Source organism: Rhagoletis pomonella, unplaced genomic scaffold, assembly GCF_013731165.1.
Source record: "Rhagoletis pomonella isolate Grant_MI unplaced genomic scaffold, Rhpom_1.0 Rhpom_scaffold_00003, whole genome shotgun sequence".
NCBI lineage: Eukaryota > Metazoa > Arthropoda > Insecta > Diptera > Tephritidae > Rhagoletis > Rhagoletis pomonella.
In genome coordinates, this window is record NW_023458557.1 from 21,711,445 (window position 1) to 21,719,581 (window position 8,137).

Here is an 8,137-nt window from a genome sequence, read left to right on the forward strand (position 1 = left end):
AACGAATCCATCCGATGATGCAGTGCACTCCAACAATTTCAGCGGATGGCCCCGAGCGCATAAATATTGCCCTTCACGAGGAATTAAATTCCACTCCTGCAACTGTTCGAGCATATTTGCATTAATCTTAAGACCGTCCTCACTTTCAAACATTTTATATATTTTAAATAAATTAAGAGTATTCATCTTTTTAAAAAAATATTCAAAACACGTTTTTTATCTCCGCCGGAACACAAACAAATGAAAAATAGCTGTAAGTATATACATATATGTACATATAAAACGGCATAAATTTTCCCGCTTCCAACAAAAACAGTACCCTTTCCAAAAAAGTCCGTTAACTCGCCTTGTTTAATTAACTAAAATATGCATTTGCACATACATGCATTTATATTTTTTATTATCACTGAATTCTGAAAACTCAAAAGCAAATCATAATATAATAAGTATATCAAATCAAAGGTAAGAACTTGCACTTTTTAAATAATATAAATTTGTTTAGCATTGATTATGGACTTTTTCTAAAAAAGGTTTATTACATTTTATTATTATGACATTTTTTTGGTTTTATAATATTTTTGGCTTAAATATATAAAAAAGCATACACATTTTATATATCAGCTTGAAGATAAATTAATGGTCTTTATTTTCACATCATTAGTTTTTAAATCGGTTACGCAGTTTAGAAAATATTAATTTTTTAAAATATCACAATTTTTTTGTTTTACCTCTTATATCTGCTTTGCTTTTTAATTGCGGCAAATAATATTTATATAGTTAAAATCAGCGTAAAAAGTACTAGCAATCTGCATTTTTAGTTTTTCTCTAGCTGAACGGTTGGTTATCTTGATGTATGCCCAATATATTGTTACAAATAAATAAAAAAAAACAATCAAAGTGTATTTTTTAATTTGGTTTCACGCACTTGGATATTTCGCTGACATCTACTCACTAATTTATCAATTATTTAGAAGTCAGAATAGTGGTCAGAAAAATTTCTAAGTATCGTGATATTTTCCCAATAGTTTCATCGCTAAATTCACTTGTACATCACCAACTACATAGATGACATGTATGAGCGAGTTAACATTAGGGTGGTCCAAAACCAGTAAAGTCGGAATTGTAATGCTCTCACCCGCTAGGATTGTTCTATATCGAAAAAAGTATACCCCTATTTTTTATTTTTAAATCAAAAAACATTTAGAGGTCGCTCAAAGCGCTCACAGTTTTCCATGTATTTTTATTGTATTTTTATATGGGGAAAAAGCAACTTTTAGTAGAAATGGTATAGAATTCTTGAAAATTAATACTTTTCGATCGGAAAACTCTTGTGCTCTTCAAGAGACCCAATTGTTTATTTAACCATTTTTTAATACCAGCATTTTTCGGGGTTTTCTGGGGTTTATGGTGGACCTATAAATTATAGTTGGGATCAAAATATCTCCTGCAGAGAAACAGAGTTTTCACATAGAAAAATATTGATTTTTAAGAAGTCTATACCATTTCTACGAAAAGTTGTTTTTCCCCATATAAAATACATGTAAAACTTTGGGCGCTTTGAGCGACCTCTAAATATTTTTTGATTTCAAAATAAAAAATAGGGTATAGGGTTTTTCGGTATAGAATAATCTTAGGGGGCGAGAGCATAAAAATTCCGACTTTACTTTTTCACATGCATTTTCGGACCACCCTAGTGAACATACTGTTAAGAAAATCCGCCCATGTGTATACAAGAAAGGGATGCACTACCACACAGCCGGAGAAATGCTCATATTTTTCCCCAAGCCCATACAAAACTAACCGCTAAACTGAGGAAAGGGTTTAGTCAGTTTTCCCACTAATTTAACCGATAACACAGTAGGGAGGAAAAAATATCACAGCTAAACGGCCAAATACGTAAACTTAATTTTGGCCTCTTGATTACGATGGCGTTTTCAGAAAATCCGTATCACGTCAAAATTTTGAGATATTTAGGGGGGAAGTTTTACAGTTCTGAAAGTGAATCTTTCGTCGTTTAAAAGACTCCCTGTGGGGAAAATCTCTAGTTCTGAACTGGTGCGCTTCTAGTACATTTAGACCCAGTACTGGTTCGCGTTAAATCTCTTTTGCATGCAAGCAACTGGCGAATTTACCATGGCGATGTCCTAGGAAGTGTCAATTGCCCCCCGCTGCATCCCTTTTTCGATAGTTCCGAACTAGTCCTAAATTCTATAGTTCCGAACCAGTTCTAAAATCGACAGACTAAAGAAAAAAGTATCATGATTTTTCAATCTTTTTGGTTCTTCCGTGTGTGCGATTTTAAGTTATTTTGGAAGAAATGTGTTTTCAATTTGAAATTAAATTTGTTTGAATGATTGTAAGAAATGTACGTTTACATACTTTTAGCTGTAGCTAAGTTTGCAGAGGTGCTCGCTGTTATTTCTTAGATTCCAGACGGTCCCAAGATGTTGAAATGCGAAGCGCAGAATAGAAGCGTATTTGATCGAAAAAGCCGCCGAACACATATTTATGTAAAGTAAACAAGCCCCCCGCTGCATCCCTTATTCGGTAGTTCCGAATTAGTTCTAAATTCGACAAATAAGATCTAGTTCGTTCTGCATCCCTTTTTCTATAGTTCCGAACCATTTCTAAATTCGTCACTTTAGATATAGATTTTTAGTGAAAAAAACTGAAAAAATTTGTTTCTTAATAGTACCACTTTTCGCCGATTTTGGACTGGTGGGGATCTAGATCCTATCGGACTAGCTCCTTTTTGGCGATAAAGACCAAGTACGCAACTAGAAATTTGATTCACTAGTCCGCGGTTTCCCTGCAGGGCTGTGCTCAGGTTTTGATTTTTTTTCTGGGCAAAGGTTTTGATAACTGATCTTACTTAACTGGGATCTTTTAAATTCAATGGCGTCCTCCGTTTTACCAGGTTGGCTCCAGTTTTCGAGATAACGGTGCTTCTCTGCTTAAATTTTAGGTTTTTTGTTAATAATTACCTCAGTTTTAAGGTTATTTTACACGTGACTGTATTTTGCCATTACCTTAGCTATTTCTGAAAATCATGGAAATCGGTTCACTATAGCATATAGCTCCCATACAACTGATTGTTCAGATATGTGGTTTTGCGTTACAACTCATATTTTATTTCGTAATATTTTTTATAATAGTAGTTTATACACTGCTTGAACCTGAATTTGGGTTCTTTTCAATCCCACTCTGGCATATTTTTGCAGTTTCTGTTGTGCGAATGGCTTTTTAATGCCTTTTTTGTACTGTGAAAGCTGTTGTTCGTTAAAGTCAAAGTGACTGAGTAATGCTTTCAAATAGGCGGCGGTCTATACCGCGTATATTTCACATAAGTTGGGAACCAAAAAACACAAACCGAAAATCTACGCGCGCGATTACTGTCATATTAATTGATAAAAAAATCGAAAATTTTGCGAACAATTTTTATTCATCATATCATTGTCTTCGTAAACTCCTAAAGATGAAAAAAATTAAAAAGCTTTGCAATACATTAAAGAAGCTTTGTTTCGTTTGTGGTAAATTCATTTTGAAATCAGACCAGCGTAAATTAGTCTCAAATAAAAATGCACTAGCATGCTATATATGGCACTTTTTCCAATCTGAACCTGCACAAAATAAATACTCTCCCGAATTTACATGTATTTCATGCATTAGTGCGATGAATTTTTGGTGGACAAAAAACGATTTTCGTTACCATTCGGTTTACCAATTATTTGGACAAATCCCGGAAAACACGAAGCTGAAAATTGTTATGCATGCACCAACAATACATTTGCTTTCAATCGAAAAAGTAAGTAAATTTAAATAAAACCATGAAATTATGTATAGTTCGCCCTCACCTTAATCGCTGAGTGTATGAAATAGGTAAAAGTTTCTGTATGTTTGGAAGGTACCACGCCTAAGTATAACCAACCTTGGAAAGTCTGCAGCAGATGTCCAAATTAAAAAAAAAAATGGTGCAGAACTTTTTTAGTTTTTGCCCGCCGAACAAACAAACTTAACATTTGTATATCGATGGCTGAGTGGAAGATCTACCTATCTCGGCAGCCAGTTCGAAAACGCCCTCAGAAAACTTTTCAACAACGCCCTACTTCAGAATTTGATTGAAGAACGCACGATATATGTATATATATGTACGTACATATACTTATAAATATTTAACTCAATAGATCGGTCTTGTGTCGTCTACAAAGCTGTACCGAGCGCTCATTTACCTGTGGCACATAGTGATGCATTACAAGTTCCAAATCATCCATCCGAACCCGAAACTGTCTATGATTGCAAACAGTCTATGGCAAGCAACACCATTACCACTTGATGGTGGATCAGATTACATTACGATTGAAAACAATTTACCGTCTTTCATATCCCAAGAACACCTAAACAGCATGGTGCGTAAATCATATCTCTCCCATAACAACGCAATGATTTTGGCATCAGAACTGAAAAGCGTGAATGTTTTAGGACCAGGAGTAAAAGTAACGGCCTACAAACATAGACAAGATCCGGTTATGCCATATTTCAAGTTATCGGAAGATGGCACTCAGGCTTATTGCATTGATGTTGCAGATTTGATGAATGAAATGGGAATTACTGACTATAAACCCGAACAATGGCGTCTCTTTATTGACGCATCAAAGCGAAGTTTGAAAGCAGTCTTGCTCTATCGCGATAGTAGCAAGAAACCCGTTCCCATCTTGTATGCGGTTGGAATAAAGGAATCATAGGAAACAATGCAATTAATCTTAGATTGCATCAAGTACGAAGAGCACAGGTGGCGCGCGAACTGTGGTTTTAAAGTTCTCTCACTACTATCAGGCATACTGTTGTTTGTTCTGTTATTGGGATAGTAGAGTCAAATGCAATCACTATAGAAATGTGATTGACCAAAAAGAAAGGAACAATCGATTGGTCAATTCAATATAGTTCGCGAGCCCTTGATAGCGCTTAATAAAATCATGCTTCCCGATTTACATATCAAAATTGGTGTTGTTAAGAATTACATCAAACACTTGGTTAGAGTCAACGAAACTGCATTCCTATATTTGAAAAATAATGCCTTTCCAAAACTTTCCGTTGAAAAAATCCATGAAGTAGTTTTTTGATTGTATATGAAGGAAAATCTCTGTGGTTGTAAACCGAATAAAGTGATTTGTGCAAAAATATCTTGATCGTCCAATTTTGGGTGGCCCATTTGAGAGATTTTCGCTCATATATTTTATTATATCTCTCTCTTGCTTTAAGAACCCTATAATTTTTATTTCAGGTGTGCTTAATGGGTCGGAATGGGTCAGAAGATTAATGAAGGATCAAGGCTTCTTGGAAATTCTTGATTGCACAGCAGCCGTTGCATGGGATGCAGTTCGGGCTTTAATTAAACACGTTCTGTGTAAAAATCATTCACCAGAATATGCCATTTTTATTGCGAACTTGATGGAATCTTTTGACGCCTTTGATGTTCACATGTCGCTTAAAATCCACTTTGACTTTTACGAGCAAAAGCTTTCAACAGAAACCGACGAGGTAGGAGAGAGATTTCACCAATCCATTATGTGTTTTGAGGACCGATTCGCTGGAAAACCATTGAATTCAATGTTGGCGGACTTTTGCTGGTCGATCACAGGAGGCAAAGGATATTAAAAAAATCTTTAGAGCAATAGAAACTAGCAAAATATGCCAAAACGGGATTGAAGAGAACCCAAATTTGGGTCCAAATAGTATATAAACTAATATTATAAAAAAATATTACGAAATAAAATATGAGTTGTAACGCAAAACCACATATCTGAACAATCATTTGTGTGGGAGCTATATGTTATAGTGAACCGATTTCCATGATTTTCAGAAATAGCTAAGGTAATATCAAAATACAGGCACGTGCAAAATTTTAGTAAAATAACCTTAAACCTGAGGTAATTATTAACAAAAAACCTAAAATTTAGGCAGATTTTCAAGCACTGTTATCTCGAAAACTAGAGCCAATCTGGAAAAACGGAGGACGCCATTGAATTTAAAAGATCCCAGTTAAGTAAGATCAGTTATCGTTTGGCCATTTAGCTGTGATATTTCAAAACCTTTTAAATTTACCTACAGTGTAATCATAAGTGAAGCTTCGGTCCAAGTCTCGTCCTTCGTTCGGGCACAGTTTCTCTTGAAAGTATTCCGTAAATTCGTCAATTATCACCCCTCGTTGCTCAACATCAAACAGGAGTCGGCCCGGGGTGTCGCGGCAAGAGCTGTGCACCGAATTATTAATAGCGTATTTGACTTCAAGTAAATACGCTATTAATAATTCGGACATCATGGTTAATGGGGTCTCCCAAATTCCCCAGCATGGATTCTAATATCCTAATTTTCGTTGTTGGTGTTTCCGACAGGGTAGGAGTGTGATGTAATGTGGAACGATTTTCCGTCATCCCTTGTCAAATTTGGTTTGGAGACAAACCGGTTTCGGCGTTGTGCCATCTTCAGTGTCATTTTTCGTTCTGAATAGGTTCTGTTTGTCTGTCACTATTTATAGCCGTGTTAAATCGTCGTTGGTTCATAGTTAGGTACGTCTCAGCGGATTATATTCTTTCGTTCAACCAGTAGTTTCAGTTAGAAATTAGCTGCTCACCTCTTTTTTGATTAATTGTTGCATGGATTCGCAGGTAGGTAAAAATTAGTTATTTTCTTTCTTTTTGTTTCTGTAGTTTGGACCTGCATTTCATTGTTTATGGTAGTTGCAGGGTTTCTGTTTTGTTTTGCGTATACTAGCCTGAGTGGTTCGAATAATATATCATATGCGGTGTTTATTTGCTCATTTATTATTTTTCCGACGAACGTCTTTTGTTAGTATATCTCCATATTCTCTAATACGTTTAGGCGTTGTCCTTTGTGCTGTACATGGAGAACATTGGCTGTCTTTCCTATTTTCATTGGCGTACAATGGTTTTCTGCCATATGGTTTGCGAAGTTCGATTCCGGGGTGGTAGAAGGTTTTAGCATTTTTTTGTTGTAGTCCCTTATATGTTCACGATATCTTGTTTTTATCGTGCGCCCTGTTTGTCCTATGTAACTATGTTGACATTCCCAAGTCAACTTATATACACCTTGCTTGGCTAGTGGGTCTTTCTCGTTTGCACTATTTCGTAGTATCCTCCCCATATTGTCCTTCGTTCTAAATGCTGTATTAATGTTATACTTTTGGAATACCTTAGCCAATTTATATGAAGTTCTGCCCGTATAAGTCAAGACTGCCCAAGGCTTCTCATTATTTTCCTTCTTATTGGATTTCTCCGTTTTTGTTTCTCTTCTTATCTTGTTTACTAGGCCCTTTCTGTATCCGTTATTTTCCGCGATTGCGTATATAATATTAAGTTCATAAGGGTTCGTTCAAGCCTGGTTATTAGATGTTGAGGGTTGTTTGAAGTTCTGTGTATAATCATGTCTCTGGCCGTGGGCTTTCTATATATCCCGAATTCGCATTTGTTGGTAACCTTATGTATTTTAATTGTTATGTCCAAATAGTTTATTTTGCCTTCGTTTTCCTTATCCATAGTGAAATTTATAATCGTGTGTTGGTCGTTGAGATAACCTAGAATTTGTTCTTCCTTGTCTCCCGTTACAAGACATATGATGTCATCGACGTATCTTGCGTAGAACTTTACTCCCAGGCTTGTTGTCAGCTCCGTCATATGCTTTTCCTCTAAATGTTGCATGAATACTTCCATTAAAATTGTAGATGTGGGATTACCCATCCCTAGCCCGTTAGTTTGTCTATATATTTTGTTATTAAACTTGGAGTAGTTTTGGTCTAGTGTTAGCCTCAATGTGTTAACGATTTCCGTTGCTACGTTGTTGTCTGTTTTATCTATCAAAGTTTTAGTCAAGATGGTAACTGTTTCTGCCGTTGGTATCGATGGGTAAAGATCCTTAACATCAAATGATACAAATTTCGCATCTTTGGGTATTTCTAGCGATTAACTCCGCTGTATTCGTAATTGTGTATTTATTGGGCAGTTCCAGTTTTTCTTTCAGCAACGATTTTAAATATTTCGATAGTTTGTATCCTGGTGCAGATTTATGGTTGATAATTGGTCTCATCGGATTTCCTGGCTTGTGTATTTTTGGGAGTGCTATC

The 8,137-nt window shown here is 35.7% G+C and overlaps 1 pseudogene; it reads right to left on the reverse strand.

The window, feature by feature from the left end:
* Nucleotides 1–4,829: 4,829 nt before the first annotated feature.
* LOC118736095 overlaps nt 4,830–8,137 on the reverse strand; it is a 29,972-nt pseudogene continuing 26,664 nt past the window's right edge.